Source organism: Pan troglodytes, chromosome 7 (genome assembly GCF_028858775.2).
Source record: "Pan troglodytes isolate AG18354 chromosome 7, NHGRI_mPanTro3-v2.0_pri, whole genome shotgun sequence".
In the NCBI taxonomy this organism is placed as follows: domain Eukaryota; kingdom Metazoa; phylum Chordata; class Mammalia; order Primates; family Hominidae; genus Pan; species Pan troglodytes.
Genome location: NC_072405.2, coordinates 115,579,184 through 115,604,848, shown reverse-complemented (window position 1 = coordinate 115,604,848; position 25,665 = coordinate 115,579,184). Strand labels below are relative to the sequence as shown.

At 36.0% G+C, this 25,665-nt stretch overlaps 1 protein-coding gene across 5 annotated transcripts in view; it reads right to left on the bottom strand.

Moving 5' to 3' along the window:
• ZFPM2 (zinc finger protein, FOG family member 2) overlaps positions 1 to 25,665 on the bottom strand; it is a 483,598-nt gene that overhangs the window by 421,800 nt on the left and 36,133 nt on the right. Inside the window, exon 1 of one of the 5 annotated variants that reach the window (XM_016959767.4) lies at positions 21,661 to 21,855. The exons of the other annotated variants lie outside the window; for them this stretch is intronic. The gene's annotated coding sequence lies outside the window, so the exon portion shown is untranslated. Of the gene's footprint in view, positions 1 to 21,660; positions 21,856 to 25,665 lie in introns of those variants that run through there. 5 annotated transcript variants of the gene reach the window in all.

The window sequence follows — 25,665 nt, the reverse complement described above, 5'->3', positions numbered from 1 at the left end:
AATAAAAAAACTTCTATAGTTTAATATTTCCTAATAATCTATATTGAAAATACAATAAAACATCATATTAGACATACAGGATTAACTATGTTTTGCAATTTTAACCCAAGCATTATTTAATTCCCTGTAAGGTTATCTAATGAATAACTTATGATTTAAAAAAAAAAGCTTAAATACTCTCTAGAGTGCATTGCATACACAGAAGGATGGTGTCAGGAAATCATACTATTGACCAGATAGAAATAATACAAGTATAATTTGTCAACTATTCAAATTGGAAGAATAACAAATGAATCATTAAGCCTGTATTCATCCAAAGTATAATATTATAAAAATTTCAACCATCTCTAAATAGCTTATCTTGTGGGAGGTCAGGAGCAGGTGTTTTGGACAAATAAATTTTGAATCTTGAATATATTGTTTTTAGCAAGTCTTTCAGTGGTGGTTTATTAGTCCTTCAGATTGATATGTTTGAATTTATGGCAAACCACTTAACAGAAAGTCTACCAAACCATAGAAATAATGTTTACAACTTCAACTTATAGGCTATATCATGTTGACAGTGTAGTCTTTCAAAAGTAGTCTATGAAAATGTACCATATAATGGTAATATTGGCGGATCAAAAAAACCACAATTACGTAAACACTTGAAGCTTCAGTTGTTTTCTAGCTCAAACTTTTGCTGCTTTCCAGAGGCTATCTTTGGGGAAAATATTCATATATATATGCAAAAACATTTACATTTTAGCACACTTGATAGTCTTTAAGCTATTAATATTATTAAAGACCTTCAGTCAAAAACCACCTGGATCAGATCTGTTATTGGACAAATGTGTTTCCTGACCCACTGCAATAAGGGAACTGTGGGGAATCTCAGTAAGAATGTGTCTGCCATAACTTATATGATTTGAACTTGTGTTAGGTGTTTTGGGGGAGAGTTCACAAAAGCAGGACTTTGCTCTGGATTGGATGTTGTCAAAAACAAAGAGTTCTCTAGTTTGGGTATCTTACTCAAATTCTCTGATTGGGTATCTTAAAAATTCTTAACTATCAATCAAGAAGAATGAAGTGACGTTAAAGCTGTGATTGGTGATCAAAAAAACTGGAAAAAGAAAATGTGGCACATATACACCACGGAATACTATGCAGCCAGAAAAAAGGATGAGTTCATGTCCTTTCATGAAGGATATGAACCTTCAGCCAGAGACAAGGATGAAGCTAGAAACCATCATTCTCAGCAAACTAACACAGGAACAGAAAACCAAACACTGCATGTTCTCACTCATAAGTGGGAGATGAACAATGAAAACACATGGACATAGGGAGGGGAATATCACACACTAGGGCCTGTCGAGGGGTGGGGGGCAAGGGGAGGGATAGCATTAAGAGAAATACCTAATGTAGATGATGGGTTGATAGGTGCACCAAACCACCACGGCATGTGTATACCTATGTAACAAACCTGTAAGTTCTCCACATGTATCCCAGAACTTAAAGTATAATAATATATATTATAATATATACTATATATAAATATATATTATATATTTATATATATATTATATTATTTATATATATAAAATATATAATATATATATATACCGATAGAAGATATCTGTTAATTTTCTGGTCTGCAAAATGTTTATGTCTTTGGCTGAGTTCGGGTGTGCATATGTAGTAGTATCATTTTTGTCTAGCCCATTATGATCACATAGGGTCCTTATGTAATGTTGATCGTGAGTGAAATTCAGTGTTCAAGAGAAGAACACCACAGCCCACCAGGCCAGCCCCAAATATGAGCACCTGCCTTTCTCTTTCTTTCTTAACATATAAAAAATGAGCATAAAGTGGGTGGGGTCATCATTCCTACAGAGTAAAATAGAGTCACAAACAGGAACTCAACTCCACTTTACTTATATTGTAGGCTATAATCAGCATCTTATATATTTTTGGCATTACTGTGTGTTAGAAATATAGCAAATATTTCTGTAAGTATTTCAACTAACTCACTTCTTCCTGCTACAAATAACTATCGACTTTCAACTACAGAAAGTCTTTGTCAAAATCTGTATCAAAATTCAATATCACTGTTAGAAAGCTAACGAAATAGGAACTAGGTGAAAGATGAGAGTGAGCCTACATTCACATCACATCTGAATTTCTATATAACGGAGCATTTTGTCATGAGTATTTCCTATATGCGCAAGCACTCTCAGGACTAAGGACTACAATAATGAATAAGATCAAGACCCCATCCTCAGTGTATTTTCTGCCCTATGATAGGACTATAGTTTTCTCATTCCTCATTTTACATTGTGAAATAAAATTACATCACTTTACTGAGTAGTCAAAAAAGAAAATTAATATTGGTCTATACCATGTGTTCATGGCCAGTTTTGGTTCTTATAGTCAATGTAAACTTTTTTTTTTTTTTTTGAGACAGAGTTTCACTCTTGTTGCCCAGGCTGGAGCGCAATGGCGTGATCTCGGCTCACCACAACCTCCACCTCCCGGGTTCAAGCGATTCTCTCGCCTCAGCCTCCCAAGTAGCTGGGATTACAGGTATCCGCCACCCCGCCTGGTTAATTTTGTGTTTTTCGTAGACATGGGGTTTCACCATGTTGGTCAGTCTGGTCTCAAACTCCAGACCTCTGGTGATCCGCCCACCCTGGCCTCCCAAAGTGCTGGGATTACAGGCGTGAGCCACCATGCCCAGACCAATGTAAACTTTTAATTAAATTTTGGCCACTGGTTTGCTGGTTCACTGATGAGTTGTAAATATTTCCTCTCAAGTCCACAAGCATCTCACATAAACTCAAGAGGATAAAAATTCTAATTGCATTCCAATTATTGATGAAGTTTTTTAAAATTGTTTATGCTATCAGTGGGAATTTGATTTGTTTTAAAACTTGATGTTCATATGCAGATATAAAGTTATAAGATAAAGTTTTGTAAATCACACTGTAATAATACACAGCAATTAAATTAGGCCACTAAATAAAAACTGTGCCAAATGTAGAAATTAACAAGTTATAAAAAAAAGAACAATTTTTTTGAAATTTTAACAGTTAAATTCAATTTTAAAACCACAAACAAAAGTAGTACATATTGTTATTTTCACAGAAAAACAGTATAATTATCTAAATAGGTCCTAGATGTTAATTATCTACCTATGTATCTACCTATATCTCTACCTATTTATCTACCTATCTAACCATCTATGTCAATTTTAGGTCCTAGATATACTCCATCTGCCTATCATCTATCTATTGATTGACTGACCTATCTATCTACATACCTACCTATCCTTGATAAATTAAATGTCTTAAATTTCTTAAAACTATCTTAATTTTAAACCAACTAGAGTAGTGGCAAATATCAGAAATATCTTATTTTCTTCTTCTTTATCTCATTTGTTAGATTTAGAGAGACTACCATCCTCTCTAAACCTAAAAACATACACGGTATATCAAATAAAACCTCCCCAACAGTTTTTGTTTCTATAATGAGGATGCTCTTGTACTTTCATTATTAAAAGAAATATACATATACTCACATAATCTAGCCTTGTCTGCTATTTATTCATTCAGTCACAAAATAAATATTTACTGAGTGTCCTCCAACTATTTGTAGAAAATTATGTGGAACAGAGCAATTAAAATAAAACAAAACACAGTGCTTCATCTTAAGGAGTTTGCAGCCTAGGAGGAGAGATTAAGGCATGTACACAAATATTAAAAGAAAGCAGTTATCATTACAGATAGGGGCAAAACCTTCTGAGAGTTCAGACAAGGGAGTGATGGCTCCGGGTTGGAAATATCCTAAGATTTCATAAGAAAAAAATGTATCTTAACTATGGATTAAAATATAGGATTACAGATAGAAACTGAGGGATATCTACTGTGTTCCTTGGAGACCCCGCCTCCCTAATTCTTAGTTCACCCCCAGTTCTTCTTCACATTCATTACCGTAAAGTTTTTGTTTGACTTAGTCTTCTGCAGCTCACCTTCCAACTCTAAAGGTAGGGCTCTTTCCATTTAATTTTCTTAATTTCATTTGGCTATCTCATCCAATATCCCAGTTTATAGCAATACTTTTTTAATTAAAAAATCATAGTGACATATAACATGCATTGAGGCAATAATTTGAATCCTTTTCTTTTCACATCTATCACAGCAGTCATCCTTCCCTAGTTTCCCATAACTGAAACTGGGAAGCACACTTTTTATACACTCATCCAAAGAAAGGGAAATATAATACTCTTCAAGGTGTTCAAACTTCAAAGAAATCAAATTGTTGTTAAGAGGGAAGTATATATAGTCTGAAGTGCACCTAAAAATTTTCTGTAAAAGGTATCCAAATATCTATTCATTCAGTCATTCATTTTTCTTTATTTTTTCTTTTGAGACAGAGTATTGATCTGTCACTCAGGCTGGTGTGCAGTGGTGCAATCTCGGCTCACTGCAACCTCCACCTTCTGGGTTCAAGCGATCCTCATGCCTCAGTCTCTCGAGTAGCTGGGATTACAGATGTGCACCACTACATCTGGCTTTTTTTTTTTTTTTTTTGTATTTTTAGGAGAAATGGGGTTTTGCTATGTTGGCCAGGCTGGTCGCAAACTCCTGGCCTCAAGTGATCCTTCCACCTCGGCCTCCCAAAGTGCTGGGATTACAGGCATGAACCACCACACCCAGCCCAGTCATTCATTTTTCTATTCAACAAATGTCTCTAGAGTACTACTATATAATAGGTACTCTTGTAGGCCTCTTTTAGAACTAAGTTCTCGATTTCCTTGGGTTTACATTCTAGAGGGAGGTGACAGTAAGCAAAGAAAATAAAACAACCAGTGAATAAATAGACAAATAAACTGCATAAACAAACTAAGCAAAATATGGTAATAAACTATAATGTTGTAAGCACTATGAAGATTACCAACATCGGGCAACAGGCTACTATGATGAGGTGTTTACTTCATCTGGGAAGTCAGGGAAGCCCTCCTTGAAGGGACAACATGTCAGATGGGACTTACATGACAAGAAGGAATGACCATACAATAATCCCAGGGGAAGAGCATTCAAGACAGGGCAAACAGCCCTACAATGGGAACAGTGGGAATAAACATGGCATGTCTGAGAAAGAGCCACATGGTTAGAGCACAGAGATGAGAGGACCATGGTACAAGATGAGGACAGAGAGCTGAGCAGGAGGTTTCAAAGCCAGGACAAGGAATACAGATTATATTCTAATTGCATTGGGAAGCATTGAAAAGTTTTAAGCTAGTGAGTGGCATGGTATCATTATTTTAAAAGATTACTTTATCTGCTATACACAGGATGGATTCTAAGGAGTAAGAGTGAATTTCAGAGAGACCACATTAGGCAGCAATAATCTGGGCAAGAGAAGATGATGATCTGAACTAAAACTGGACAGAAATAGATGAATTCAGAAGATATTTTTAGAGATAGGACTTATAATAGATTGGATATGAGAAGAAGCAAAAACCAGAATAAATGCTAACTCCCAGCTTTTTTACTTAGACCAACTGGATGTATGTTGATGAAATTGGCTGAGATGAAACAATTGAAGAGGAACAGATTTGTGAGACACATGACCAAGAGTTGTTCTTGGGACACATTAAATTTGAGATGCTTGTTAGAGATCCATGTGAAGAGTGTAGGCAGTTGGAAATATGAGTCTGAAGGTCCAGGGAGAATTCAAGTCTGGAAATAAAGATTTTAAAGCCTTTCAGAGACAGACAGTATTTACAGCTATAGGATCAAAATTCATCACCTGGAGAAAGAGTACAGCCTGACAAGAGAGGAAGGTCCAGAAGAGAGTCTTGAAGAACTTCAATGTCTAGATATTGAGCAGAGGAGAAATTAATCCAGAAAACTGAGAAGTAGCCATTCAAATGGGAAGGAAACTAAGAGAGTGTGATGTCACCAAACTCAAGAGAAGAAAGTGCTTCAAGAAGGAGGGAGTAGTCAACTTTGCTGAATGATGCTAGGAGTTAAAGATTGGATTTGTCTAAATGGAGGCCACTAGTAAAAGTAACAGCTCTGTTAGGGGAGTGCTGAGGAATCTCAGGGCTTTTTCCAGAATGGGATGGAGTTGAGGAGAGAAGAGGAAATGAAAGAATAGAAACAAGACTAGAGACAACAATTTCAAGACATTTTGCTCTAAATAGGGCATAGAGAAGTGGGGTGGTATATGGGGTTAAGAGAGGATTTTGTGATAGATGATGATAAAGTTCTTTGTTATTATTATTCATGTTGGAATGATCTTGTATTTACAGGGAAATGTTGCAGAAGAAAGAACAGACAAACCACAGCAAACCCTTGGACAAGAAGTAGACTCCACAGAGGAACATGTTCGTTGACCTCAAAAAGTTTATCTCAGCTATGATTATAAGCCAATTTTCTTTCAGTTTGTACTTTTGTCTACATTAAAGACACTGATAAATGATATAAGAAAATAGTTAAGCCCACAACATCTAATCTGCATACCAAGGCCTCATCTGCCTCTTTACAGACTCCTATCTTCACTACTCAACTGGTGAAGGGAGTTCTAATCTGCTTGGTTATATTCCAGGACACCAATTCTGCCAGAGTTACCAGCAGTTGGAACACTGAGCGTACAAAGGTCATACAGAAAGGTGTGATTCTCTCTTCCTTCTTTGCTACTGCACTAGTAAGAGACCAGAGTCTTCACCTGCTGTGGTCCCACTTCCCTCTCCTTTTCTCCCTTTGCCTATCTTTTCCCTTCCTAAGGAACAGCTTTCCTGCAGATAGAGGCTCCAGGCAACTGTTTTCTGTCCCTGATTCTCTTTCCTTTTCTCTCCTACCTTATAGAAGTAGTTGGTAGTCTTAGGGCTTTTTCCATCAATGAAGGACCCTGTTAGATTCCTTTCTAGAAAATAATTTTCCTTTCTCAAGTGTGGTACATCCTAAAATTCAGATTTGGGCTTCAGAGCTAAAAAAGTGTTTTGTTTTTGTTTTTGTTTTGTTTTTTTCCTATCCAGGCTGCCATGGACTGGGAAAAAAAATTTAGGTCCATTGGACAAATATCAAATAATAGTCACAAATTATTATCTCCAAAATCCTTGCCCCCAAATACAAACAAAGATAGCATGAATACTTAATTATCAGAGTACTTAATCAAAAGCAAGTTAGGATTTGACAGCTTTGGTTTGGGCAGACAGTCCCTGCAGAGTAGTCTTGGACAGATCCCTCATTTTACCTATGGAAGTTAGAGGTTCTGAACCCCCAAAAAAAATGTTGTCTTTACTCCCATAAACTGGAGCTACCCTACAAAGAATATTGACAAATCCAGGAGTTATCTTGGACTCTGATCCAGATGTTAACTTGTTACCACTCTGAGTGGTTTCCTACATCATGTCCCTGCTACCTGCCCTATGTTCCTATGCTTGTCCACTTAACCAGAGTTTTGTTATAGTCTCTTCACCCCCTTCTCCTCACCTGTGACACTACCATTTTATTATTTTATTTAATAAAAATTTGGGAGGCTGAGGCAAGAGGATTGCTTGAGCTCAGGAGTTCAAGAACAGCCTGGGCAACATAGGGAGATCCCATCTCGACAAAAAATTTTAAATTGCACCGGGTGTGGCGGTGTGCACCTGTAGTCCCAGCTACTTGTGAGGCTGAAGTGGGAGAAAGTTGAGGCTGCAGTGAGCTGTGAATGTGCCACTGAACTCCAGCCTGGGAGAAATAGCAAGACCCTGTCTCCAAAAAAAAAAAAAAATTCTTAGTTTAAAACTCATACTTAAGTAACATAATAGTTTCCTTACAGTTGCTTAAAACTATTGGTAAGTATCTCTGGAACTATGAGCAATTTATCTAGCAAGTTGTGTATCTTTCATAAATAATTACATATCTAGATCACATCATACCATTTTCTTTATTAAAAAGTTTCACCCAAGACTAGTTTACTATGTGGGGATTTCTTGAGAATTGGGGCCATGTCATGCTCATGTTTAATTTCCTCTAGGCTTTGCCTATACAAAACCTACGTATTACTGAATTGAGAGATAGTATATGTGACATATAAACAGAAGGACCCAAAAGGGGAAGAGAATTGACATCCCATACTTAAAAGAGTTCCATTTATATATTAAAGTTTGCCAACCCCAGCACTTGAACAACCTTTTATTTTTTGTACACAATATCTAGTTCGTTCCTTCTTTTATCATGACTTGCTGCCCTCCCAGCCCAGGTGTTGGCTATTCCAGTGATTAGATCAAAGATGACCTTTTATGCGTGAAGACAGAAGTAAAGAAAATGCTTATTAAAAGTCTCTGCCTATTGTAAGTCATCAGTTAAGAGCTTTCCTTTCCTATCTGACAGAGGGACAACGTTTTCCTTTATCATTTCCTTGAGTTTAATGTACTAAAAAAACATAGTTTCCATTTTTCTTTATTGTTTTTATCTCATTTATTTAGTTTTGTTGTAGTTGTTGTTGTTATAGCTTTTCTCTGGCTTGAATATGCAGTTAGGCATTAATTTCTCTGCAATTTATTTAATTGAATAATCTATCTTCCATTTTGTTAGCACTCTTTATATTTTTAAGGCACTGTGTTTATTCATGTGAGATTTCTTTTACTCTGCCTACATAATCTGTAATGATGACTGTAAGGCCCAGAGAAGCTCTCTCCTGTGAAATTAAGACTACTCTCCATCAGATTCCTTTAAGAAATGGCGTGAGATTTCAGGAGAAAAAAACGATCTTACTCCTTAAATTGAAGTTTAATAGAGAGAAAGAAAAATAAAATTGAAGAAAGGAAATAATAAGTGAACTTGGGATGCCAGGTTTTAAGAGCTCAAAATGATTTCTTGATGTACCTGCTGAGAAAGAAGAATCTTGTGAAAATGTGAATGAAGGTTCAGTGAATGGTTGGCTTAACTGAGGAAGTAAAAATTAAAATATGGGTTGTTTTGACTCTTTCTAGATCCTCTGCTTTCATCTAATGCTGATAAGAAAAACGCCAATCACGATGGAATAGTGAGAATAGAAGACCAAGGCAATTTGCCAACAAGAGGTCTCCTGGCCAACAAGAATAGTAATGGACTTCTTGTTTTACAAATCCTTAAAGATAAGAAATCTTATATCTAAAACCATGCTGGTCAGAGCACTTGGTGCCCTTATGCATATGAACTGGGAGATAATCTATGGATTTTGAATATTATTGCCACCTAAAACATTTTTCTCTTACTTCCCTTTATATTTTCTGAAGTCTTTTTTTCATTTATTAAATTCCACTCTATTCCTATCATTATCGTGAAACTTTCCTTGCTTCCCATTAAAATTCCTAATACGGTGCATGTCCTGATGGATAAAACTTAGAAGAGCTTTCCTTTCCTACTTATTTTCCTTCCTTTCTACATGACTACATTAAATATTAAATAACTCAAAAATATTCTGGTAATTTGAAAAATTCACTGCCCTTTAAGAAACTGTTTGAGGAGTTTTCTCTTATTACTAAGTATACACTAATATAGAGATGTTTAAATCAACCCTAGGACACTATGATATTTTAGTGCAGTTACTCCAATATCTGAATACTTTTCCATCTACCAGACTTTTATTTACCTAGAAAGCTCAGTAAACATTATTACTTTTATTATTGATATTATTATTATTATTACTTGTTAGAAACATTTTTATTTTCTACAATTTATTTTGTATATTTCAAACCTTCAAAAGTTACAATACTAAATAATAAACATGCACATACCCTTTGCTTAGAATTACAAATTGCTAACATTTTGCCACATTTTCTGTATGCTTCTTTCTCAATACTAAAAATAATAGGCCGGGCGCGGTGGCTCACGCCTGTAATCCCAGCACTTTGGGAGGCTGAGGCAGGTGGATCACGAAGTCAGCAGATCAAGACCATCCTGGCTAACACGGTGAAACCCTGTCTCTACTCAAAATACAAAAAATTAGCCAGGCGTGTTGGCAGGTGCCTGTAGTCCCAGCTACTTGGGAGGCTGAGGCAGGAGAATGGCGTGAACCCAGCAGGCAGAGCTTGCAGTGAGCCGAGATCACGCCACTGCACTCCAGCCTGGGTGACAGAGCAAGACTCCGTCTCAAAAAAAATAAAATAATAACAATAATAATAATAATAATTTCACTATTGTTATCATTTTGTGAACCATTTGAAATGTAAGTTGCATGCACTATGACCTTTTATCCTAAGTAGTCCAGTATATATCATCTGAGAAAAACAACATTCTATTATGTAGCCAGAGTATATTTCACTAATTCAGAACAATTAATTTTGATGAACACAATTATGTAATACACAGTACAGATTAAATTTTGCCAATCATCCTAATAATGTCCTTTATAACATTTTTTATGCAATTAACAATCTAATCTAGTCTCATATTTTAGTCTTATATAAGGTGGTATCACCTTTCTCTGATAGCATATGCAAATAATTTGTATTTTAATTTCATACCTCCAGTCATGACCTAAAATTTAATAATTCCTGTTCATTTACAAATTTCCTGAATTTGAGTTTGTATAACCACTTGAGAGTGTATATCTTGATCTGTTTACTTTCATGACCTTCTGATTGCTCTAAACAATCTATGCCCTTAGATAACATCTGTAACCAGTTCTTACATAACTTTTGATCTGGTTTCCTTCCACTAAGTTTACAAACTCTTCCTAAAATCCCTTCTGTTCTTGGACGCTGACAATGTAATTATCTCCACCCTCCATTATTTCCAGACCACATTACAACTCAGGAAAACCAAGTGTACCGATCTACCTCCTTTAACCTTCTAGATGCCCATCATCAGCAAGTATAAATTCTTTAAATATTCAGCTTTTGGACTAACATGACAAAAGAGAGTATTACTCAATTTCCTATCTTTTTCTCCTCGTTATACAATTTTGTTTTACCAGCTCAGTGTATGTTCTAGCAATACCACTGTGTGTGGATATGGGTTCACACACACAGAGAGAAACAAGAATATTAAAACAAAAGTATTAAATAGAGGCTTAACATTTCTAGGATTTAACAAAGTTCTACCTAACATCTTGAATTCAGGCTTCATGTCCTGCAAAATACAGACCCATACAGAGGTGCCAGGCCTAATTAGCATCACAGAGTCAGTAGCACCCAATATTTTAAAGATCCGTCTAGTAACGAATTACAGCATCTTCAAAATCCATCACAGAGGTTCATGAGGACAACTGCTGCTGTGTGTACACACAGCACAACACATGGAATGAAGAGCTTTGGCTTTGGAGTTAGATAAGTTGTGTTCAAATCCCAGATCTGTACATTACCAGCTAGATTCCTTTGAGCAAATTACTTCACCTTTCTCTGCCTTGTTTTCCTCAGGCATAAAATACAGCACATACACTGTAAGTTAAAACAATTCATATAAAAACTTTGCAACACTCCTTAACACAAAGAAAGTCTTCAATAAGTGTCTTTATCAAAAGAGGAGCTGTGGTGCACTTGCTCTTGACTTAATCACATTAATTTAACCAGTCTGTGGCTGCTGAAGTCCCTCCTGCTGTAATAGCCCCTTTTATTCTCAGGTTTCCATACAGCCATGTTGTACACACTATAATGCATATCACTAAGATGGGGCATCTGCCCCATAGGACAAAATATCTAAAAAGTCATTTATAAAGTTTATGTAGCCCAACCTCCATTCAATGTTTTTCCCTTTACAACATCTCTAAAGGATGATTAACTAAACACTTCTAAGCTGAAATTTCATTACGCCACAATTTGGGAAAGGTAAGAATTACTAGAAAATTAGTTCTTATTCTGAACTGGTAGTTACCTCCCTTAAAAAATGTCTATCCATTAGAAAGAACTAATACTTATTGAGTACTTAACTATCGTGCAATTTATGTATGCTATCTTTTGTTGTCTTCTGCATAACCATATGAAACAGGTTCTATTTCTTACCCCCTCAACCAATGATGCTATGCCAGTTTTGCACTGGATTTACTTTGCACTGTCATTTCAATGAGTTGTTTCTCAGTGGTTTCCTAGTGCTTCATATGAAAGGTGGACTGAGACCCTGGACCAGTAACTAGATTTCCTCTCACTTATTACCATACATTTTAACATATTACTATAAATTATTCCTCCAAAGTCTTAAACATAATTGACAAACACTGATAAAATTCCCAAAAGAAATACATAATATTCACTGTTATAATCACAAACACATAGATACATACTACTATATTCAGATTTATTATTTGTATGTGTATTCATGCTCTTCAGTGAAATTTTCTAACATTATAAGCTCTTGAAATCACTCTCACTGCCCCCATAAGCACACAATGAAGTAGTTTACATAAACTACATAGTATAGGTCCTTTCCAGAAAGAGAAAAAGAAAAAACTCTTGGCCTACTGGATAGAAAAGTTACAAATTATCCATCCAAAGCACAGATCATAAACCTGACCCCCTTTTTAGATTTTTATTAGGACTGAAATAATTGATACTGGCAGAACAAAGAGAAGATTGTTACAACCATAAAAATCATTTTGCTGCTACTAATATAACTGAATCCTACGTCTAATGGATTATGTGGCCAGGCCAGCCTCATAACATCATCTAGTAACTAACTCTGTCCATATGCTGGCGTTCAATGGCCAAAGGCCCCATTTAATTAAGAAGATGGATTTATATGCACTAATAATTCAGGTTAAAGCTTTGAGACCATAGTATTACCCAAGTTAAAAAAATTTTTTAGCCTCACCATTTTTTCCTACTGAGTACACCTCCTATTTCTGCATGATGCCCCATCAAAAATAAACTTACAATATCAGATATGTTTAAAAGTATAAAAACATAATAATATTTAGCACATATTTATATAATTCACATCAGGATAATTGTCTTCAATTTTAAACAGACCCTCTTAACAAAGAGGGATTATTAATCTTGTGAAGACCTGATATTGAGATAAATCCATTTATCAGACATAGACATGGAAAAACATAGCCAGTTAAACGTAGGAGCAAAGTTATCTAGAAATAACCTAATGGGCTCCTTCATGTGTGGTTTTATATATTTTATTATTTGCTCTAGTCATAAATCATGACATGTATACCGCTGGCTAAAATATCTTCTGGGAATAAAGCTCCTTCATTACAAAGTTAACGTTGAGAAGTACTTTGTAAATCAAATGAAAGAGAACCACTGGGACTCATAGCCATGCACTTCAAAAAGGTCCTAGGTCAAAGTTGCACATCACCTCAAGCTAAGCAAAGATGACAGAAATGACAAGCTCTAGATAATGCTGAGACATATTTTTCTGGAGCAGCTATTATGCACCAGGCACTCTGATGGGCTGTGCCAACACAACAACCCCTACTCCTCTTTCCCCTATCTTGAAATTTATGGATACTGGGAGCAAAAACCAGGAAAAGGGAAACAGTACATTCCATAATCTAAATAGGGCAAAACACAGTCATTTTCATAAGGGAGGTCAAGAGGAAAGGATCTGGGGAGGAAGAAACTTGCCATATTCTTGAGTATTCAGTTACATAATGAAATAAATCAGGAATAAAATTAAGGAAAAAAAATTTAAAAACTTTTGTTTCTCTCATTTGCTTGGTATAAAGCAAGTATACTTAGATTTAAGCATCAATGTTTTAATTTAACTTTTGAATGCCTATGACAGCTAATTCAGTCTGATTGGGCTCAAAGTGGAAAGAGTACAAAGAGCAAATAAACCAGCAAGGAAGACACATAGGGCCTGAGATTGTCTGAGATAAGATCAATAGTAAGTACTAGTAACCAGTTATTACTTATCTCCTTAAAAGAATTCTCCTTGTGATACATCTGTCCAACTTATCTTCCATGTAAAGATTCAGTATCTCTTTGCAGTATCTCTTTAATAAAGAATTAACTTCATTTGTTAAAAAAAGTAAAAAGATGCCTCCTCAGTGATTTCTCCTCCATATCAAGCAATCTTTACTCTTGGATTTCTCCCTACCTAGCAAGAAAACAACCCTAGTACAGATGAAAAGTCCAAGAGAGGTAATTCACTATCATAGACAATGCCTATCGATTGAATTACGTAAAATACCATAACTTCCACACACAATGAAGAAGCAACTGACCTCAATTCAATGTGTTCACAAGTCAGTATGTCATTCTGCATTCGGAATTAGCATGAACACTCATTTTGAGATATGATAGTATCATTTTGATATCAAAAATAGTGCTTGGATTTTAACCCTTAATCCATCAGCAGTGAATTATTTAAATAATACATTTATAAAGATGTGGGAAGTTTTACACTTTTATACTCTAAGTTTTAACAGAGGCTGAAATTTTCTCTGGGGCACTGGAAATCATCAATCATTTTTGAAAACTGAGGATTCTGAATTGCACGGAAAACTAAATGAAGGGAGGAATTAAATAAAGTTGTTCCCTAGAAAAGTGCCTACATTTGCAAATTTCCGAACAAACTGAGGAATCTCTGTCTGTTTTGCGTATCGAAGCCCAAGTCCAGGCCACTAAGTAAGGTGGTCCTGGCTGAGCACGTCAGTCTGTCTTGATGGGAGGCCATTCTGACTGGACTAAAAGGGAAATCATTTTTCTCCCCCGCTAAGCAATATGGTTTCCTTTGGGGCTTTCCACATTATATTTTGCTAAATGAACAAGCAAACAAAAACCATTGATGCTAACTAACTGCTGCTTGTTGATTTTATTGGATGAATATCTAAAAATGTATCAGAGAATTCTTTTTAACCGCAAATTTCATTACTTACGTTGGTCACTTTTACAAACTACTCCAGAGATTATGCATCATATTTAATCACCTATTTTAAATATTGAAATTGAATATCTGATAATGGAATTTACTTCATTCCTTAAGTTTGCTACCCCAAGACAGGCTTACCATCCACTGGAAGAAGTTTTATCTGGTTCCAGCAAACATGTTCTCAGCAATTAAGTCCTCAAATCTAAAACCTCGTCTTTTATATCACCATTCCAAAATTCAAATGAGATTTCTAATATAAGCTGAGGAAAGATCAGACTTGCAAATTGAAAGGCCAATGATCTCTTCCACTCACCTATCAATGGATCTAAAATTACCATATATTAGCTTCTTCCTGTGAGTTATGTGATCACCAAAAACACACTGAAAGCATGCTAAATACCCTAGTTGCTAATGAGACAGGACAGGCCAGGGCCCTCTTTACACCAGCACTTATGAACCAAGCTGGTCTTATCAGAGTGAGTAATAAGGAAGTTTGGGGCTGAGAGCAAGTTGAGATAATAGGGCCCAGGACAGAAAAGTTTAATGGGGAAGTGACAAGGAAGGAAGAGTGAACCAAAGAATAGAAAGGGAAGGACTAAACGGGAGGTGCAGTAGGAGCAGTAATTATCAGTACCCTAGAAGGCCAAAGACCAAAACCATAGACCTTCAGAGTTAAAAGCCAGCTTCTAAGGATGCACTACACAAGAAATGGATTGTCCATTCGAGCTGGTTGCTGTCTAAGTGAACATAAAAGATTTTCTTTTTAAAAATTTGTTGATCTGAGGACTTTACAGGAACTCTCACACTTGATTTGGCCAACAGACATCTTTGTCAATCCTGTAAAACTAAGGATCCATTTTCTTTTTTTTTTTGGTATTCTTGCAGCATGGATACTATATGTAGACTTATCAAGACAGACACAATCTCTACATTTGATTATAAAAAAGTTTGGAGGTTAAAATGTCAAGCAGTTTAGTTACAATGAAATAGGGTTTTCTAATCTCTTTAATGGACTCTGACACATTTGTTGAATATAAGATCTTTACTAATTTGTAGTTGAGATGAATATATACAAAATTTCCCTGAAACTCTTTTTCCTGAACTTTTCTTCCTGATTTTAATTTAAATAAAAAGTACCATAATTAATTTCAGAATGTAAATGTCTCACTCCTACTTGCCATGAATCATTTTTTTAATTGCCCTATTTCTTGACCTAGTAATTATTGCTTGTCTGAATTACATTGGCTCTCCCCTCCCCCAATCAACCAATTCCTACTTCCAGACAGTATGTTATAGCATTATAAAAATTTACATTATAAAAATTAAGGTTGTCTTAGTAAAATGTAGCTCATATATATCAGGAAAGACATGCATTTTAAGTCTCCCCAACTTCTGAATAAACAATATGCCTATAAAAATATCCATTTAGTGTCAGAATTCTGTATTGAAGCTAAGACCACTATATAGGAATTGAGGCTGATTATGCCTAGCTGTAGTCTACAACACATCTTCCTCTTCTTTCTCTACAAATTTTCTTTTCTAGAAAAAAAACCTATATCTCAGTTTTCAAGAATATGCAGTACATAAGACAGACTATAAACCACATACTGAGAAATATCTATTTATAAGTTATTTAAGTTAATTTTAGAAAATTCAAGGAGAGAAAAATTCATTTTAAACAATAGATCTTTCTTCCTATATGCTCAGATCTCATGTCTTACACAGCTCCTTAGTATCTTCTATGTCCTGTTTTCACTAAAGCTATCTGCCTGCTCCATTCCTAAGTTTCCCCAAACTTAGGAATACATATCATTTATTATTGCACCTTCCACAGTGTGTCAGCACATGGCCTCATGGTAAGAGACAGCATGCCATAATAGCAATACTATGGTTGTGGGAGTTGGACAGAGCTGAGTTGGAATCTAAGACGCATTCTTTATTCCTCTGAGTCTAATATGAAGTGTCAGTGTGAGGACAATATGAGATAATCTAAATTAAAGCATGTAGTAGAATATTTGGTACATGGTGGGCACATAATACATGTTAGTTTTCTTCACTCCTTCCCTCATTAAAATTAAAAAACTAAAGCTTACAAAGGACATGTTACACAAATATTTCAGAACAAAATAATTTGGCAATGCTTTCACCTTAGAGTCACATAGCAAATGATCTTGTAAAATGTACATTTCATGGTGTGGCTACCCACAGTGGAAAGATAAAAATGTTTTCTATTAAATATATATTTAGCAAGCCACAGAGAAAATATATGTGACACCACTACTATCCATAGATGAAATGGAGAAAATGATCATTTAAAATTTTATCGAGATCCTAAAACCTTGAAAGAGGTACTAAGAATTATCTTATGAAACATGCAATATTCATGTAGTCCGATTTTTGCAAAGTCCTTGACCCATGTAAAGGTGAGTGGGGATCCACGTTCATTCTTGATCACTTTCATGAATCCCTTTAAAAAGTAACCAAGTTAACCAAGTGAAAAGGAAAATATTGGCCAAGGGTTCTTTCTCCCACTCCAGCTGTCTTAGCACCCTCTAAACACAGCCGGCTACCTCAGGAAATATTGTTAAATAATAAAATCAACAGCTATGCTAGAAGAAAACACTTTTATTTGTGACCTCTGATCTATGTGTGACTCTTCTGATTCCCAACCAAGGGAATTCTGCACTAAAATTCTAGCAATCAATCAGTAACATGCAACAAATTTAAACTGAATGACACAACACTGCCAATATTACAAACAGGTTCACAAAGCTGCTACTTCCAATATTGTGTACACTCAGACTTTCCGCGCATTTATTCACTCAGGGGAAGACCATTTTGAGAAAAGGAACTGTGTTTTATTAACATAAGTATGCCTTCTTCACCTTCCAAGACTCTAGCATTATGATATAAATCGGCACTTGAATAATGTCAATAAAATTAAAAATAAATAAATATAATCAACAGAACACAGCAATAAACAAAGCAATCTAAAATCTGAGTCTTCTAAATGAAGAGCCTGCTATCATCACAGCATCTCAGTATCACTAATAGTAATAACCCTCTAGGGCATTATAACTTTTCAGTAGGCGTCAGACATAACACAAATCCAATACAGTCAGTATTAGCTGTAAAATACGAACTTAGTAGCACCAATATAAAGATCAGTTACCCTGATCCAGTATAGTTATTGTCACCTCACAATATTACAAGAACTTAAGAGGATAATGAAAAAAAATTTGGCAGGGCAAATTCTGCCTCTACCTAAATAAAGTGCTTTAGAATCTCCTATGCAATATGATTTTACTTCTAGATGACTTGAAAGTTATAATTGAGTCTCAGATCTAAGCTAGACTAAATTGATAGAGACAAATATTATCCTTATACATTCAATAATATACCGTAGGATTTAAAAAAATAGTATACACACATACACACACACATTCACATGCAATCATGTCTGGCTTAACAACAGAGATGCGTTCTAAGAAATACAGTTAGGTGATTTCATTGTTATGTAACATCATAGAGTAAACCTGCCCAGGCTGCATGTTACAGCCTGTTGTTCTTAGGCTAAAAACCTGTACGGCATGTTATTATATAAATAGTGTAGGTAAATATAGCACAATGGTAAGTATTTGCATATCTAAACATACCTAAACATAAAAAAGGTACAGTAAAAATATGGTAATATTATCTTATGGGACCACCATCATATATGTGGCCCATTGTTGACTGAAACATCATGATGTAGTACATGACTGAATATAGAATCTATTATATGCAAGCTTCAATTTCCATAAAGCATTATTCTGAAAATTTATTTTTTTAAAAGAATTTACATAAATACAGATGATGTAATCTACATTTTTAAATAACACTAGATAGTATTATTTAGGTGATGTTACTAGAGAGAACAATAAATAACTAGCACATATATGTAATAAATGGCAAAAAGTTAAAGATCTCCATGTCTAAAACACCAAAAGCAATGGCAATAAAAGCCAAAATTGACAAATGGGATCTAATTAAACTAAAGAGCTTCTGCACAGCAAAAGAAACTACCATCAGAGTGAACAGGCAACCTACAAAATGGGAGAAAATTTTCGCAACCTACTCATCTGACAAAGGGCTAATATCCAGAATCTACAATGAACTCAAACAAATTTACAAGAAAAAAACAAACAACCCCATCAAAAAGTGGGCGAAGGACATGAACAGACACTTCTCAAAAGAAGACATTTATGCAGCCAACAGACACATGAAAAAATGCTCACCATCACTGGCCACCAGAGAAATGCAAATCAAAACCACAATGAGATACCATCTCACCCCAGTTAGAATGGCAATCATTAAAAAGTCAGGAAACAACAGGTGCTGGAGAGGATGTGGAGAAATAGGAACACTTTTACACTGTTGGTGGGACTGTAAACTAGTTCAACCATTGTGGAAGTCAGTGTGGTGATTCCTCAGGGATCTAGAACTAGAAATACCATTTGACCCAGCCATCCCATTACTGGGTATATACCCAAAGGACTCTAAATCATGCTCCTATAAAGACACATGCACACGTCTGTTTATTGTGGCATTATTCACAATAGCAAAGACTTGGAACCAACCCAAATGTCCAACAATGATAGACTGGATTAAGAAAATGTGGCACATATACACCATGGAATACTATGCAGCCATAAAAAATGATGAGTTCATGTCCTTTGTAGGGACATGGATGAAATTGGAAATCATCATTCTCAGTAAACTATCGCAAGAACAAAAAACCAAACACCGCATATTCTCACTCATAGGTGGGAATTGAACAATGAGAACACATGGACATAGGAAGGGGAACATCACACTCTGGGGACTGTTGTGGGGTTGGGGGAGTGGGGAGGGATAGCACTGGGAGATATACCTAATGCTAGAAGATGAGTTAGTGGGTGCAGCGCACCAGCATGGCACATGTATACATATGTAACTAACTTGCACATTGTGCGCATGTACCCTAAAACTTAAAATATAATAATATTAAATATATAAATAAATAAAAATATGTTCCCCATTCTTTTAAACAAGCTATGTTATATCTGCCAAAAAATGTGATAAGTATGCAATTCCATTTTTCATCTGTTTCCTCAATCATGTATTTATTTTAATTTTTTACTGTGAGTAAAAATAAAAATGAGTTTTTAAACAAACAAAAAAAAGTTAAAGATCTCAAGAAATGTTTGAATACTTTTTAAAGTCCAGGATTACAACTAATAATGAACTCCATATTCCTTATTTTTTAGCATCTATCTAAATATGTGGAAATGATAATAATTTGGTACAGAGACAACTTCTGTCCTTCAGGAAAACAGCCTGATGAAATTGTTCAAAGAATCTGAAATTTCACTCATTTTGCAAATACTTCCCTGTATGATGAAAGAACAGAGCCATGTACCAAAATGAAACCAACCTAAGTGCCAAAATAGGGCCAGAATAAGGTTGCTCTTCAGTTGCTTTCCTTCTCTGCTAGGTCAAAGTGACATAAAACTGAGTACAGCATACATTTACTCTTAGAGAAGACTGTGGGCTTTCCCTTGCTCATCATAGCGATCTAGCTCTTTTGGTTTATATTTTAACCAGTTCAGCTGAATCAGTTCATTCAGAAAAATAGATGAAACTTATAAAATGATCAATATTAGAAACAAAAAATTTGATTCAAAATGTCAGTCTGCATTTTATAATGATGGATGAGAGATCAGAAACCTTTGGATATAGTTTTTTCAATTGAAATATTGAGAGTGGGTGCCTTAGTCCATTCTCATACTGCTATATAGAAATACCCCAGAGTGGGGCCGGGCGCGGTGGCTCACGCCTGTAATTCCAGCACTCTGGGAGGCTGAGGCGGGTGGATCATGAGGTCAGGAGATCAAGACCATCCTGGCTAACACAGTGAAACCCCATCTCTACTAAAAATACAAAAAATTAGCCGGGCATGGTGGCACGTGCCTGTAGTCCCAGCTACTCGGAGGCTGAGGCAGGAGAATCACTTGAACCTGGGAGGTGGAGGTTGCAGTGAGCCAAGATCATGTCACTGCACTCCAGCCAGGGTGACAGAGCGAGACTCTGTCTCAAAACAATAACAACAACAATAACAAAAAAAAAAAAAAAAAGAAAAAGAAAAAGAAAAGAAAGAAATACCCGAGAGTGGGTGATTTACAAAGAAAGGAGGTTTAATTGACTCACAGTTCTGCATGGCTGGGGAGGCCTCAGGAAACTTAAAATCATTGCAGAAGGGGAAGCAGGCATGTCTTACATGGTGGCAGGCAAGAGAGAGAGAGAGAAGTCGAGCATGGGGAAAACTACCATCTATCAAACCATCAGGTTCACTCACTGTCACAAGAACAGCATGGGGAAAATTGCCCCCATGATCCAATCATCTCCCACCAAGTTTCTCCCCTCAACACTTGGGGATTACAATTCAAAATGGGATTTGGGTGGGGACACAAAGCCTAACCATATCAGTGAGTTTGTCTGATAATTACCTCTGGGGTTCCACAGACAAGCTCTTTTTTCTTTTCTTTTTAGATGGAGTCTCACTCTTTCACCAGGCTAGAGTGCAGTGGCATGATCTCAGCTCACTGTAATCTCTGCCTCCCGGGTTCAAGTGATTCTCCTGCCTCAGCCTCCCAAGTAGCTGGGACTACAGGCACGCACCACCACACCCAGCTAATTTTTGTATTTTTAGTAGAGATGGGGTTTCACCATGTTGGCCAGGATGGTCTCAATCTCTTGACCTCATGATCCACCCACCTCAGCCTCCCAAACTGCTGGGATTACAGGAGTAAGCCACCGCCCAGCCGACAAGTAGCTCTTAATCTTCAGCATCTATATGGCTCACCTGGAGAACCTGTTACTTACTCCACAGCATCCTAGGATCCACACACAGAGATTCTGTGTCAGTGGGTCTGAGGCAAATCCCACCATTCTGCTTTGCTAACCAGCTTCAAAGTCATGTTGATAGCTTTGGTCCATGCACTGACCACACTTTGATTAGCACTGCCATCATTGTCTCTTATTCTGGGATTGGCCACCTCTGCATTCTAGGACTGCATCACAATTCAGCTCTAGTGACAACTAAGTCACATGAAAGAATCCTAGCAAAAGTTGAGAAATATGCATTAAAAATAAACCTTGGGGCCAGGCATGGTGAGCTGAGATCATGCCACTGCACTCCAGCCTGGGCGACAGAGCAAGATTCCATCTCAGAAAAAAAAAAAATGAATCTTGGGATCCCTTTGTAACATAGTTACTGAAACCAACCCTATAAATGCTGATTTTCTAGCTCCAGTTTTACGACACACTAGGTTATCTCCAATTATCTCCAGGGGTGGTATAACAGCTTCACAAAATTAATTTTACTCCATTTTAATTTAACAAGGTTCACATCTGGAAAATGAATGCAGAATTTGTTGGTTGAAGTGAAAGTAAAGAACAGCTGAATACATTAACTCTGCTCCTATAACCTAAAGCTCTTTGCTTAATTTTGTTAAATTCATTAAGGATTTTGCTTTTAACTTGGACCTTGTGCCTCATTCTAATAGAGTGGCAAAATGCTATGGTCAAGTTGCAAACTATTTATGGAAGGGTAATTATAAATATGTAAAGGCTCTGATGAACCCAGTAACAGGCAGTGGCAGGGGTGGCACCATCATTCTATGGTTAAGGAGATGGATGACTTACACGTCCTTCCTTTTACTAACATGTTCACTTCCAAAGTCAGTTATTGAAAGTGAAAACGATAGCCCTTAAAAACTGATGGTTTATCTCTATTTATCTTTAGGTTACTGGGAATTGTTTTTTAAGGGAATATACATTTTTTTCTAAGTGGCAAAAAATTTTCTAGAAGAAACATAAACCAACTGACTTTGAAAAAAAGAGGTTGTTATAAATATCTGACAAAATATTCAATAATGTCTCCCAATTCATCTCTGTAGCTAGTTATGGTTTTTAAATTTGTAGTCTGATTTTATAAATCAAACAAGACCTGAAGTAAACGCTTACCATCTGCTTACCACATTGCTATGAGATGTAAGGTTTACATAAAAGCAAAAAGGCATAAGAACTCTTTGTGTGTACATGTGTGTCCTTAAAATGCTTACATTCTTCATAGGGAGAAAAAGCTGATATATATGTAGAAAAAATACAGAAAATGTGTCAAACTGTCTGACACTATTAGTGAAACAGAAGTATAAAAAGGAAAAATTGCTGTGGATTAGGAGAATACTGAAAAGCCTCTTGAAGAATGTGGAACTTCCACTGGACCTTTTCAATCAGAAAGATTTATATGATGGAGAAAAGACAGGGGCATCATATGAACAAAGGCAAGAGGCAGGGACTCACGTGTGTGTGCTGGGAGATGGGGTCTCCAGGGAGCAGTACTACTTCACCGGAACAGAAGCCAGGGGCTTGACAGTAGGAGAAATAGTTTGCAAAAAGCAAAGTATTGCAAATTATGGGAAGTCCTAAAACAGGGTAGACAAACTGGACTTGATAAAGTAGGTAATAAAGAGCTATAGCAGACTTTCAGCAATGGCAATGACATGCTGTTAATTGTTTTTAGAAGATCAGCCTGGTAGACTTGAGGAAGGCAAAATTACAAGCAAGATGAAGCAGTAAGAGGAGGAAAACAGGCAAATCAGTGAGTGGCGCCACTTCTCGAAAGGGCAGGCAAGAAATAGAAATGGATTGGGTAAAGAAATAAATGCTAAAAACATTATAGTCATCAACTGTGGGGGGAAGGAGTAAGCCTCAACAACTACAGAGAAAACAAAAGAAACTAAATATGGACCAGAAAGGCACTTCTTTGCTGTCTTTTGAAGTAGAACATTATTTCTGCACATGCAAACTGTATATATAAAAGTTTCTAAGCATAGCTGTGAAAAGGGTCAATATTCACAGCATCTGGCTTTATAGGAAGTGCAGGCCTGAAGATGAAAAGCAACACAACTGCTTACAGTGTCTCAGATTACAGATCCTTTTGATCTTACAAAATAAAAAGCAATAAATGGGAAAGAATCCACTGACTATGTGTAATGAATCAAATAGAGCTGTGTATAACTTTTATTGATTGCCAGTCAGCCATTTATTAATATTTAATTAGGACCAACTATGTACAAGCCAATATGTTAGGTGCCATGGATGATGGGAACATAGAAGAGGTCAGCTGACAACTTCCCCAAGCACCACAAATACATAGAAACCTGTCTTGGCCTTCTAAAGCAGTCATGAACTTGAAAACCAAGTGCCAAAGGGAAATCACTGTACTCTCTCGAACAATAACAAAACTGCTTTATCCTTTACTAAAGAAAGTTTGAATTACAGGATGACAAGAAAAGGAGGAATTCTGAAAGTGGAAAGTTTAACCACTGTGTTTGTTACAATTCCCTTTCACAAAAACTTCCATGTAAGGAGTTATAATTCTATAGCTTTTATAGTTCAAAAAGATGTAATCAAACCAGGTGTTGATTACAGGAGAGAAAAGAGGGAAGGAGAGAGATGGGGCGTGCTTAATCTTTTCCCGGTATTATACTTTCAGTACAAGAAGCATACATTTTCACCAGTTCATTACAAAATCTGATGACATCTACATGTTCAAACACATATTCCATTTAAATGAATGCATTGTGATTATTATAATTAAGTTCGTACCTGAAATTTATAAAATATGCTGCAACACAAACTGTAGTTTTTTTTATTTAGGAATCACCTAAACTATGTTGATCAAAATGCCTTTGGACATATTCCCTACATATACAAATATAAATGGCAAAAGCAAATACATGAATGGGCTTGTGAGCAATCTCTTGTCATTTCCTCTTTTCCATCCAACAGAGGGAAATTAAATAAGAAAACAAAAGCAAGTAAAAATAGATAATATTAACAGTATCTTAAAATTTTAAGTACTCTCCGATCATAAAATTAAAAAGCATGCTTGTTTGTTAAAAGGCACAGTAAATGGAATTATTACTGTAAAATGTTAAGGTACACAGCTCTATAATGGCCCAACTTCTTTCAAGTTTTCAAGTAGGAAATTTTCTAGAATTTAAAAGAACAAAACTATTACCCAACATGAACACATTAATTAGCCAGCAAAAAAAAGATACCATAAGAAAGGATTAAAGAATTTGTGTCTGAAGAATTTTCAGTGCAAAACTCCTTATTATAGTATGACAGGAGAATAAGAATGAAAAATGACAGTTCTTACCAGTTAGAATAAAAATAGCTTGTCAATAGTGACTTCTAAAACTAAAACTTCAAACATCCTTAGCGATATATTTTATTTTGCCAAATAAAAGCATAGTAGGAATGCAACAAACTGTTAATACAGAGAAAGAATTTTTAAATGATTTTACAACAACACTTTGAATTGTTCATATTTTCAGTGAATAAATTCTCATGTTAAAATACAGTGTCAATTTTTATATTATGAAAATTGCAATAAAATAGCATGTTACATCTGAAAATATAGAAACTTTAGAACATTTGATTTTTTGTTGCCGCTGTTTTTTGTGTTTTTTTTTTTTTTTCTTTTGAGACAGAGTCTTGCTCTGTCGCCCAGGCTGGAGTGCAGTGGCGCCATCTCGGCTCACTTCAAGCTCCGCCACCCGGGTTCATGCCATTCTCCTGCCTCAGCCTCCCGAGTAGGTGGGACCACAGGTGCGTGCCACCATGCCCGGCTAATTTTTTGTATTTTTAGTAGAGACAGGGTTTCACCATGTTAGCCAAGATGGTCTCGATCTCCTGACCTCGTGATAAAATATCATCCTACTACATACAATGTTCAAAACTCAAAATTGCATTGCTTCTCATTTTACTGTGTGTGGTTTTGTACTAAAATTAAATG